Source organism: Rattus norvegicus, chromosome 7, assembly GCF_021556685.1.
Source record: "Rattus norvegicus strain SHRSP/BbbUtx chromosome 7, alternate assembly SHRSP_T2T, whole genome shotgun sequence".
NCBI classification, from domain to species: domain Eukaryota; kingdom Metazoa; phylum Chordata; class Mammalia; order Rodentia; family Muridae; genus Rattus; species Rattus norvegicus.
In genome coordinates, this window is record NC_141540.1 from 116,936,804 (window position 1) to 116,949,776 (window position 12,973).

General features: G+C 49.8%; 1 long non-coding RNA gene across 1 annotated transcript; it reads right to left on the reverse strand.

Moving 5' to 3' along the window:
• Positions 1-1,876: 1,876 nt before the first annotated feature.
• On the reverse strand, positions 1,877-8,421 carry LOC148004856 (uncharacterized). The gene is made up of 3 exons (XR_015625726.1): positions 8,349-8,421; positions 2,380-5,001; positions 1,877-2,161 (listed from the first exon to the last, which is right to left on the reverse strand). It is a non-coding gene; the product is annotated as an uncharacterized LOC148004856 (long non-coding RNA).
• Positions 8,422-12,973: the final 4,552 nt, after the last annotated feature.

The window sequence follows — 12,973 nt, forward strand, 5'->3', positions numbered from 1 at the left end:
GAAGAATGCAGATCGATCCATGCTTATCACCCTGTACAAAGCTTAAGTCCAAGTGGATCAAGGACCTCCACATCAAAGCAGACACACTCAAACTAATAGAAGAAAAACTAGGGAAGCATCTGGAACACATGGGCACTGGAAAAAATTTCCTGAACAAAACACCAATGGCTTACGCTCTAAGATCAAGAATTGACAAATGGGATCTCATAAAACTGCAAAGCTTCTGTAAGGCAAAGGACACTGTGGTTAGGACAAAACGGCAACCAACAGATTGGGAAAAGATCTTTACCAATCCTACAACAGATAGAGGCCTTATATCCAAAATATACAAAGAACTCAAGAAGTTAGACCACAGGGAAACAAATAACCCTATTAAAAAATGGGGCTCAGAGCTAAACAAAGAATTCACAGCTGAGGGGCTGGGGATTTAGCTCAGTGGTAGAGCGCTTGCCTAGGAAGCGCAAGGCCCTGGGTTCGGTCCCCAGCTCCGAAAAAAAGAACCAAAAAAAAAAAAAAAAAAGAATTCACAGCTGAGGAATGCCGAATGGCGGAGAAACACCTAAAGAAATGTTCAACATCTTTAGTCATAAGGGAAATGCAAATCAAAACAACCCTGAGATTTCACCTCACACCAGTGAGAATGGCTAAGATCAAAAACTCAGGGGACAACAGATGCTGGCGAGGATGTGGAGAAAGAGGAACACTCCTCCATTGTTGGTGTGATTGCAAACTGGTACAACCATTCTGGAAATCAGTCTGGAGGATCCTCAGAAAATTGGACATTGAACTGCCTGAGGATCCAGCTATACCTCTCTTGGGCATATACCCAAAAGATGCCCCAACATATAAAAAAGACACGTGCTCCACTATGTTCATTGCAGCCTTATTTATAATAGCCAGAAGCTGGAAAGAACCCAGATGCCCTTCAACAGAGGAATGGATACAGAAAATGTGGTACATCTACACAATGGAATATTACTCAGCTATCAAAAACAACGACTTTATGAAATTCGTAGGCAAATGGCTGGAACTGGAAAATATCATCCTGAGTGAGCTAACCCAAACACAGAAAGACATACATGGTATGCACTCACTGATAAGTGGCTATTAGCCCAAATGCTTGAATTACCCTAAATGCCTAGAACAAATGAAACTCAAGACAGATGATCAAAATGTGAATGGTTCACTCCTTCTTTAAAAGGGGAACAAGAATACCCTGGGCAGGGAAGAGAGAGGGAAAGATTAAAACAGAGACTGAAGGAACACCCATTCAGAGTCTGCCCCACATGTGGCCCATGCATATACAGCCATCCAATTAGACAAGATGGATGAAGCAAAGAAGTGCAGACCGACAGGAGCCGGATGTAGATCGCTCCTGAGAGACACAGCCAGAATACAGCAAATACAGAGGCGAATACCAGCAGCAAACCACTGAACTGAGAATAGGACCCCCGTTGAAGGAATCAGAGAAAGAACTGGAAGAGCTTGAAGGGGCTCGAGACCCCATATGTACAACAATGCCAAGCAACCAGAGCTTCCAGGGACTAAGCCACTACCTAAAGACTATACATGGACTGACCCTGGACTCTGACCTCATAGGTAGCAATGAATATCCTAGTAAGAGCACCAGTGGAAGGGGAAGCCCTGGGTCCTGCTAAGACTGAACCCCCAGTGAACTAGACTGTTGGGGGGAGGGGGACAATGGGGGAGGGTGGGGAGGGGAACACCGATAAGAAAGGGGAGGGGAGAGGGGGATGTTTGCCCGGAAACTGGGAAAGGGAATAACACTCGAAATGTATATAAGAAATACTCAAGTTAATAAAAAAAATAAAATAAAATAAAATAAAATAAATACAAAGGAGTTTTCTCAACAGATAGATGAAACCAAAAGTGTTTTTTAATGCTTTTCACTTCAAAATACAGATTTAAGAGTCCGTGAATTAAAATTATGAACGTACTGAACAGCGTGAGTTTGGACTAAAACACTGAGAGTAAATAGCATTCAAACCCACAGGGCTGGGGACACAGCTCAGTGGTATGGTGCTTCCTCAGCGCTGAGAGGTCATGAGTTCCGGGCCAGCCTCCATGTTCCTTGTTTAGCTCCTCCTATATTTTCTGTTTTTTATGGTTTCTCATTTCATCTGCTCAGGATTCTTTCTTCCTTGAGACAAAGAAAGAAAGAAACAAAAACTAATCAGCGTGACTCCAAAGGGAAAACTCACAAAACTGGTGTCACCATGATGTCTCAGAAGAAACATAAGCCATCCCGGATGGCCGCCTCCTCCCTCCTCAGATCTCCTCCCTCCCTCCCTCCCTCAGCTCTCCTCAGTTTCTCTCCCAGGCCCCGACAGCCTGCCTGCCCCATACCTCTTCTCTTACCTGTCTGCACCATTTAGGGGTGAGGTCAAAGCAGAGCACGGTGATTCAGAAGTTGAGTCAGAAAGCACAGAGCCTGCCTGCCTGGCCTTCGCAACTCTCAGGCCAGCAAAGGCCAAAGCACGGTCGCTGGCAGGAGCCTCGTCCTTTCCTGAGAACTCCTTCACACTAGTTCCTGGCTGTTCCCCATTCCCCATCTCCCTTATGGGCTGGGAGGTGTTAAAGGGGCCCTAGGGGACATCCACAGGAGAATTCTGAGGGATAAGAGCAAGGACAGCCCTATGGCCTGCCTTTCCTGTGGCTGAGTCACATGGAGCACCGAGCTGTGGCTTTCTCCCATCAGCTCACCACCCTGAAAACAGTGAAGTCGTTTGGTTCTGACTGTCAGTAGGTATTATTTCCTATTGATCCCAATATACTTTAAGTGGTCTCTCGGAGAGTGTCAGTTAACTGGTCCCAAGCATGTTCTTGGGTCTGATGTATCATGTTCATATTCACGTGTCATGTTTCATATTAATCAAGTATTTAGAGGGCAAGCACGGAGTCCACTGAAAATGCGCAGCTCACCGCGTTTGCCTGAGTGCTAAGACTTTCAGACCAAAGGCAGGAAGAGGAGTGGTCAGTCTGAGTGTGGGGATATGGAGAGGGCCAGGAAAGAGCAGTGCGAAGGCCACAGAGACACAGAAGGTACAGCAGTCTCGGCCCCTAAGCCGAGTGGGAGAGGGACGTGGAGTCCAGGCAGGAAAGGCCTTCAGTGTAGGAGGAGGAGCCAAGGGACAATCCGGTGAGCTCCCTGGCCTGGGACAGCCCGATTCTCATGTCTTGTGACCAGGCCTTGTTTGATAGGGGCAGCCACAGCAGGGCAACTGGTCAAGGCCTGGGCCCAAGTTCCTGCATAGAAAGTGGTAGGCAATGGTAGTACACCAAAAGGAGAAGAGACACTGGGGGACGCCAAGGAAAGGGGAACACCAAGGCAAAGGTCGTCACCAAGAGCAGACTGGTCCCCGGGGAAGAGTGTCCTGAGGGCTGATAACCCTCACGTTCTCTGTGCCTCGGCCCCAGCACACTGGCTAGGTCCTATCTCCTCGACTTCAATCCCAGAACCTTTGTGACAAGGCAGGGTACAGCACCAACAAATGGTGAGCCACCCAGACAGATGTTGAAGGATCAGCAAACCCTACCGTGCATGTATACATGTGTACACACACACACACACACACACACACACACACACACACGTCTAGGCAGGGGTCTAGTTAATAGCTCCTATTACAGTCCCAGAAGCGCTACATACAGAGCATGCATGAAGCAGCAAGGCCCAAGTGAGTCCAGGGGCTGTGAACAGATGTTTGCTGCCCACTATGGTGGGCTGGCCTGCGAGGAATCACAGATGTAGTCTGGAGCATTCACAGCAAGCAAGCCAGATTGTTTGCTTTTCCATCACAGTGGCCAGAAGAAGACATCAGAGAAAGACAACATGTAACATCAGTAGATATGGCCACAGTGACAGAGCAGAGATCCCAAGTGAGGAGCACACGGCCCCTCCAAGTCCAGGGCAGAGCAGCCCGACAGCAGGGCCTTGTGCACATACGTAATTTCAGAGGTGGGTCCAACGAATGCTGGAAGTGAGGTCTCTTTCCCAGTCTTGAAACCTCTTGTTGCAGTCCCTGTGACACACTGTGATGATTCCCTCTGATCTGCATCCACAAATGGATGGAGCAGTTTATGGGGACATTAACCTTGGCAGTTCTGGTAAACTATGGGCCCTGGGTGTCTTTGGGCCTTGAGAGGAGCCCTAGAGGCCTTCAGGGATGGGCTAGCAAGGTTCTGAGAGCATTAGGCACACTGTGAGTGCTGTCATTGAGGAAGTGCTCCTGGCATGCCATCACCTGCCTTTTCGGGGAGCATCGATGGCTACTAGGGCCTTACATAGGGTGCCCTTCCACTGCTGGGTCTCAGACAGAGGGGTTGAACCACAGTAGGTCAGAGCCGGTTAAACATTGGTCTTGGGAGGAAGTGAGGACAGTATTTGGGCTCCGGTTTGCACAGCTTCAGGGAAAATGGACAGTCCGGGAAAGCGGCTGTCAAAAACAGGCTCGGTGCCTCTACACTGTGGCTGCTTTATAAATCGCAGCCCATGTTCGGGGTTATTAACGATGCTATCTTCCTGTCTTCTTTACAAATAGGTGTTAGGCAAAGAGCTGTTTTCCTGTGCTGGTGAGTGATGAGGACCAGACGTCACCGCAGAGATGGCTCGATGCCACGCTCTCGGAGCCTTTGCATAAAGAAAGCGTCTAAATGTGCATTTGTGCCCGGGTTCGCTGAAGTCACGTGGAGGCTGAGCTCATTTCACTCCCAATGCCACAGGAGCGATCGACAAAAAGGATCCTGTGAAGGCAGCATATGTCATACACCATCGCCAGCCAGTGACACAGCATCACTCAGTCACCGAGATTAAAAATTAGTCAGACGTGGAAAATAGAAACGGGGCTTCATAAGAAGGAGGGACGGTTGCGCTGAATGATGCGCCCTCTTTTGCGTAGTAAATAAATGATATGTATTTCCTGGTGACAAATACCTCCCGGGGCCAGCGATGTCTAGGTGGTCTCGTCGTCAGTTGACTCTCTAGACAAGTATCAAAAATACGTTACAAACTGTGTCCAAAATATGTCAGACAATACACAATAATGACATCAGAGTCACCTCCATCCAGGTCCAGTCTAGATTAGGCCACAAATGAGTAAGCGCCCTTGGAATTAGAATTTTGGGAGGACTAGATCTGGGGCCTGAACTGCAGAAGGCAAATGTTCTCCTGATCTACATCTTAGACCCCAGTACTCCTCCTCCCAAGTGTCACTGACTCCAAAAGCACAGCTCTCTCTCCCTCTCCCTCTCCCTCTCCCTCTCCCTCTCCCTCTCCCTCTCCCTCTCCCTCTCCCTCTCCCTCTCCCTCTGCCTCTCCCTCTCTCTCTGTATGTGTGGGGTATGTGGAGGCAGAAGGTGGGAGGTTGTGTGTGTGTGTGTGTGTGTGTGTGTGTGTGTGTGCGTGCGCGCGCGTGCATATGGGTGTGCACATGCACATGCACGCACACACATACAGGACTACAGGTTCCAGAAGAGAACATTAGAGGCCCCTGGGATGGGAGTTATAGGTAGTTAGTTGTAAGCTGTTCAGTGTGAGTTGCTGGAAATCGAACTCAGTCCTTTGCAAGAGCAGTGTGTGATCTTACACACTGAGCCATTGTTCCAGCCCCTTCTGTGACTTATACCCCTCACTCAGCCACTGTCAGAAAGGACAGAGAGTCCACAGGAGTACCCCGAGCCATCCAACATCAGAGGTACCCTGCCCAAGCCCTAATTCCACAGCTCTCCTTCTGCAGATTACCAGGCCCTAAGCCTTCCCCAGCCTGATAGCCAGGGCTCGTACCAACTCTGAGTTCAGTGTGTCCACCTCCATACCCCTGGCTCACTCAATCCTTCCCCAGCCTGATAGCCAGGGCTCGTACCAACTCTGAGTTCAGTGTGTCCACCTCCATACCCCTGGCTCACTCAATCCCAGCCAAAGCAGCCCGGTTCTCACTGGATAGCACCATAGCTTCTTCCTCTGCTTAAAGCACCCCCTCCCCTAGACTGTAGGTTCTGCTGCTTCCTGCTGCTACTGCCCCATGTCATACCTCCTTTTCTGAGGACTGTCACAAACTTTGTTCCCGGCACTATGTAACAAGAACAAGCCAATGTACCCTGAGCTCTAAGCTCAACATTTATGGGATATATCCACGGGTCCATCCAGCAGCCACCCCACTAAGTGCCTTAACCGGACTTCACATCTGGTGGCCACGCCATTAAATCCAAGGTTCACCCTTCACACTCTTCCCCGAAGCCACATCAGATTGCCAGCAAGTCTCTAGCTTTGTGGTTCCAGCTGGGCTAACCGGACACACTCATGGAGTCCTTGCGTGCTATTTGGGAGACAGGAGGCTTTGGGTAGCTTCAACTTGTAAGGTATGCTTCAGGCTAACCACCGTGCCCAGGATACAGCAAATGCCAATGCCCAACACAATACCAGTGTCCCAGGCCTTACCAAGGCACAATCCTAAAGGTGAAGACTCCCCACGCAAGTCATGTCACCCTGCCCCGCCATCCCTTTCCTGTTCTGTCCCCAGAAGACCTCAAGTAAACCACCTTCTTGCTCTAAAGGAAACTTTCCTGCCTTCTTCCCCTCTTCCCATACAGACCCTTGGGAGAGACTGTGTGCTGGGGCAAGTCCTCTCCGAGGCTCCCCTGCAGTGCCTCTTGGAGGGGGTTTTGGAAGGGGGGGTTCCCTGTGATGCCCGATGCAAGCTTATGCTCTCGGGGTGGGAGGGCACCATTTTGTTTTCGAAAGCGACTCAACTTGCTTTCTACTAGGAATAAGCATTCACGTGCTTCCCAGGGCTTGTGACGAGCCCTGCACTGCCCCATGATGTGGCAGTGATCGATGGCCCGTCTCACCCGGGAGCTAGGTACATCTTTTACTAAAGGTGGCCTCCGAATGACAAATGGTTTTCTCACAAACACGAAAGTGTTGATTGTATTTACAAACAGTTCATTTTTCACATACCGCCGGTCCTGGCCCTCACGCTTGGGACCCCTCCACATGATGCATGGGTGGCTATTACCAACATTGATTAAGGTTTCCTGTCCTCCTGCGGTACCCGTCTCTCCATTCATCACAGACCGGCACGCTCGCACGAATCGCGTATGGCTCTCCCCCGCCCCGCCCCGCCCTTGTCGGTGTCTGTTCTTCAGCTGTGTTGTTCTGTGAGCCCCCTGAATAAGGTGCATGCCACAGCTCTGACATCTTGATGTCCACAGTCGTGGACAAACAAATCCCTAATTAAATCCTTTGGCTTCTTCCAATCTTGGGCCTTCAAAGACTACCTCCTCTGCTCCTCATTCTGGAAAAATGCAAGTGTAAATAAGGTGTCAGCAGGACGAGCAATTGAGCCAGGAATCTTGACGCAAGTGTCACCACTGAAAGTGTCTGTTTGGACCTTCCATCCCTGTGACCTGGGGTAACTGGAAGGAGCAGGGGTTGATTTTGGCTTGCAATTCCAGAGGTTTCGCTCTATGGTCAGCGAGCCTGTTGCTTTAGGGATCTGTAGGGGGCGGGGCATCATGGTGAGAGCATAAAATGCACCTCCCCGGGAAGCAAAGAGAGACAGAGTCTCATTTGAGGGTACACCCTAGTGACCTTCTCCAACTGGGCCCCACCCTGAAAGTCTTCACACACGAGCCTTGGAAAACATTGTGCATCCAAACTATAGCAGGATTGATCCAAGAGACCCCAGAACCAAACTCAATACCCACTGAGGCAGGAGCAATCGCCAGAACGGCCCAATCCAGACCACACTATAATATTTAAGAATCAGCTCCTTTTTTCCACATTGCTCTCTCTAGCCCATCTCTTTTGGGTTGTAAGTTTGGGTCTTTGGTGGCATCCCCCCAAGACTAAACGGCAAGCCCAAGGGATAGGCTGCCATTTGTGGGAGGAACCAGGCAGAGCCAGGAGTCTCTCATCTTTTAGCACAGAGGCCAATAAAAGGAAGGCAAGTTGGTGATTTCTAGAACCTCCAGGCTTGCACATGCAGCTCAGAAAAGGGCCACTTTCTGCCCAACTCAGAAATCCAGTATTACCAATGACATCTAAACCCACCAGGAACTGGGGATCCAGCTGGATAGTGGGGTGTTTGCCCGGCATGCACACGGCCGTGGGTTCCCATTCCCGGCACCACACAGAGAGGGGGGAAGGGGGAGAGGGGAGAGGGAGGGGGAGGGGGAGGGGAGGAAGAGAAGAAGGGGGAGGGGAGGGAGTGAGGGAGGGGGGAGGGGGCAGGGGGAAGGGGAGGGGGGAGGGGGCAGGGGGAAGGGGAGGGGGAGAGGGAGAGGGAGAGGGAGAGGGAGAGGGAGAGGGAGAGCAGGTTACTTTCTACCTCCTGGTTGCAAAAAGCTTCTGCACGAAATCTTTTCGGCTACTGTCCTACACTCCGCCTTTCACAGTGAACTCATCTGCCCACTCATCTCTCTTCCTCCTCTCAGTTTCCCTTAAGAAAGAAGCCACTCTTGCTGTGACCAGCCCAGTGATGAATAAGCACTTAAAGGCAGTGCCCTTCTGCCCACCCTGAGGACCACAAGGGGACATGGATCACCTCACTAACAGGGGTGGTAGATTTTCCTTGTTATGAATGTCAATACAGGCCTCTCCCAACAGGGTGCATGTCAGGTTTGTTTTACTCTCTTGAATATATGACCTGTACTTCCTCCTAGCTCACTGCCTTCAGCTAAATCTGTATGCTTGCGCCCCACACATAGAGGTCAAAGCATAACCACCAAGAGTTTGTTTTCACTTCCTGCCTTCATGTGGGTTCTGGAGATCAATCGCAGGGTGTCACGCCAAGCGTAGCTTTCAACGGGACTGTGCTGCATGCTGTACCCTAAGGCACAGCCTGGCTAGCAAATCACTCTAATAGTTATTAGAAAGGTAACTTGGACCATGGTTGGTGCACACCTTTAATCCCAGCTCTCGGGAGGCAGAGGCAGGCGTGAACTGACATAGTTTCAGGCCAGCCAGGGCTGTATCATGAGATATTGTCTCAAAAAAGAAAAGGAGGAACCATCAAACCTCTGCTGCTGTGTTGATGGAGCTGTGTTAAGAACACTGGCATGGCATCAACATTTGTGTGGTTCGGGGGGCATTAGGTCTACTCTTAACCCTACATGTCTACTTCAGAGGTCCCCCTACCCACTTTGGTTTTTCAAGACAGGGTTTCTCCATTGTAGCTTTGGTTGTCTTGGCAATCACTCTGTAGACCAGGCTGGCCTCGAACTCAGAAATCTGCCTGTCTCTACTTCCTGAGTGCTGAGATGCACCACCATGCCCAGTTATAGATGAATTTCTTCCTTCCTTCCTTCCTTCCTTCCTTCCTTCCTTCCTCCCTTTTCATTATATGCATTGGTGTGAGGATCTCAGATCCCTTGGAACTGGAGTCACAGTTATGAACTGCCACGTGGGTGCCTGGAATCGAACCCAGGACCTTTGGAGTAGCCCTGAACCATCTCTCCAGCCCTATAGATGTATGTCTTATCCAATATCTTCCTAGACAGCTATAGTTATATCACATTTATGAATGAATATCCTTCTATTTCCATATATTTTTTTAAGCAATTGTGCTTCGTGCTGTATCAGTCTGGTCAGGCAGTAGTAACAAGCTCTGGCTCTGACAGGGAGGCAGGGAGGCGGGGAGGCGGGGAGGCGGGGAGGCATAAGCAGCAGGAACCTATTTCCCCAACAGCCTTGGAAAGTACCAGCTGACTCAACTCCTGGTGAGTGATCCTTCCGTGTGTGCATTCAACCTTTGGGGTGTGGCCTCCCCTGAGGATATAGGGAGCTGTCCTTTCTCTTAGGGGGCACTGGCCCAGCTGCACTTCCTCTAGCCCTCATTAACCCAGAAGGCTCCATCTCTATGACATCCCATGGGGGAGAGGAGATGGGTTGAACTTCTTAGGATCCCCCCAGGGTTAATACCTTGATAGGAGCTACAAAGTGCTTCGGCCCCATTCCCACCCTTTATCCTAGATCCCTGCAGGGAAGATTCCCCTGTACAGACAGTCACCAGTGTTCAACACGCCACCTTTATCAAGTTTAGCTGACTTAGCTCATTCAAGGAAGCTTGTGGGGATCGTTTCCTGCTCTAGGAGAACTGGAGGAGGAGCAAGCCCAGCGTGGACTTCCTGGAAGCCCATCTTCCCTACCACTCTCAGGACACTGTCCGAAGATACTGCACAGCTCTTGGCGTGGACCTGGTCATAGTGGAAGACACGGTCATCCTCTGCAAGCCTTTCTCTGCAGGAGCCCTGAGAGTCTCCTACAAAATGGACTTCTGTTGCATAAGCTGCCAGTTACTGATTACTTCTTATGGCAGGCTGAGTGGACTCGTTATACAAAGTTCAAGTGCTTAGAAAAGAAATGGAGGTTGAAGGATTTATTCGTTCATTCACAGCTATGGCAAAGATGTTCAAGGTGGGCTGGAGAGATGGCTCAGCGGTTAAGAGCACCCGACTGCTCTTCCAGAGGTCATGAGTTCAATTCCCAACAACCACATGGTGGCTCACAATCATCTGTAATGGGATCCGATGCCCTCTTCTGGTGTCTGAAGACAGTGACAATGAACTCACATACATAAAATAATAAATAATTCTTTAAGAATGGACTATGCAGCCCTTCGTTCCCAATGGTTACATTTTTAGTTGGTGATTTTGTGGTTGTTGTTGTTGTTGCTGCTGCTGCTGCTGTCAGTTCCTAGACATCCACTCTTGAAACAAAAACTAGAAAAGCAGGCCAATACGTGCTGGAGTAAACAAACTCCATGAAACAAGCAGTTCTGCAGAGCAGTTTAGCAGAACCAAACCCCAACCCTGACCGCCACCCTCTTAACCGCTCCGCTGAGGCTGATTTGGTATCCAAATGCACGTTGCTTCCCACCTTGCTTCTGCTTCACTTCCAGCGGTTTCTCCTGTTGCATTCTTGTGCCAGACACTGAACCTTGGACCTCCTGCTGTGCTCTGTGGGCCAACCATTCTACCCCTGCACTGCCTCTCCTGTCACATGTCACCTTTCCTTGCAACTCAATACTGGGGTCCAACCTAGGACCTCAGACACTCCGGACAAGACTGCCAGTGGATGCTTCCGACCACCCCCCTAGTTCTTTCATATTCCCTGGGATTCACAACCACCTTGCCTTTTCATATACCTTTCACGGGTTCAGCTCCAAGCTTTCTGCCAACTAAGACACTATCTAGTCTACTGATGTCAGCTTCCCAAAACAATGCTATTCTGTTCTGTAGTCCACAGGCCCCGTTGTTCCTTACTCCCAGGAACTCTCCTGTTGGGGATCTTCTCTGCCTGAGGTTTTATCTGGCTGAGTGCTAGCATGGCCTTCAGAACTTCTCTTCCTAGAGTGGGAGTAACCACCGAAGGCAAACAGCAAATGCTGGGGACAGCTTGTCCCCACGAAGGACCAGCTGTCGAATGCCTCTGCAGCTTTATTGGTTTGCTACCTCAGACATTGGTCTTTGTCTTCTATTGCCTTCCTTAGAAATGGGGACTGGGGAGCCTTTCTCTACCTGAAAATGGCTGTATTCTATTCTCCAAACCTGGTTGGTTGGTTGGTTGGTTGGTTGGTTTGTTTGTTTGTTTGTTTGTTTCCAGACTTGGAGATTCCAGGCTAGCCTCAAACTCACTGTGACCTTGAACATCTGGTGCTCCTGCTTCTAGATCCTATAGACTGGGATTCATGGTGTTTTATTCAGTGCTGGTGACTGAACCTAAGGCTTTGTGCATGCTAGGAAAGCATTTGACCAACCCACTCCCTTCAACCTGATTTGCTGACTGAGTCTAGGGTTCTCATTTGAAAACTCCTGGAGTTCTTAGGACCCTCAACCATGGAGAGTCTCTCTCATCACCTAAGAGACTTGCCTGCTGAGTCAAGATGCCCTGCAGGACTACTGGGAATGGGACCTGGGCACTGCAGCAGGACATCCCTAAGAGCCCTGAGTGGGAACTTAGGGGGAAAGTGTTCCTGAAACTGTGGATTCCAGCAGTTGTCCTTCATGAGCTGGGGAGGGGTGGACTTTCCTAATGAAAAGGACAATCCTGCGGAGAAAAGAATAGTTAAGAGCAGATCTGGGAGGACTGGAGAGGTGATCCAGTGGCTAAGGATGTAGACCAGTCTCATGCAGGACCAATGTTAGGTTTCCAGACCCTATATCCAATAGCTCACAACTGCCTGTAACTCTTGTTGCAGGGGATCTAGCTCCCTTTTCTGGATTCTGCAGGCACTGTGCTCATATGCAGAAACACACACAAATTAAAATAAATCTTTAAGAGATACACTTGCTTTAGTCACACATGCTTTGCTGGGTGGATGTAGGTCTATGTACACAGGATTCTGAAGACACAAAGAAGTCTGAATTCCAGGCTGCCTAAATAGGAGAGCGGCAGGTGTGCTAGGTGACAGTTCCTGTGGTCTCTGGGAAGTTCTAAGGTGTTGGCTACACCTAGGGGGCATAATAAGAGTCCCAGAGATGGAGGAGGCTAGGCATGAAGACATCAGTGGAGGGTGAAGTGAAATTAAGTGAAGCTCATCAGGAAGATGCTAGAAGAAAGAAAAGATAAGAAAAGAATGCCTTGGGCTTAAAAAAGCTATTGGGGAAGGCCAGGAATGTTTGGAGAGGCTGGCGGGGTGGATGAGAGGAGTATTTCTGGGGGTGCCCACTGCAAAAGTCCAGGGATGTTCAAGGGCTTAGCCGACAAGATTTAGATCTGGGGATGACAGAGCCAGGTCTGTGTGAGGGGGATGGGGCGAAGAGATTGAGTCGCTGACTCAGTCAGGGCAAGCAGCGACCAGGGTGAAGGGCAGCGTGGAGGAGGCTGACCTTTGGAGCAGCTTGACAAAAGGCTAGCCACTCATTTCTAGGATGTGTTCTCAGCTCAACTAGTGTGAACCAGCCCACATGGAATCCGAGAAGTGCTTCGGGGTAAGCCCTGCAAGGAGCTCAA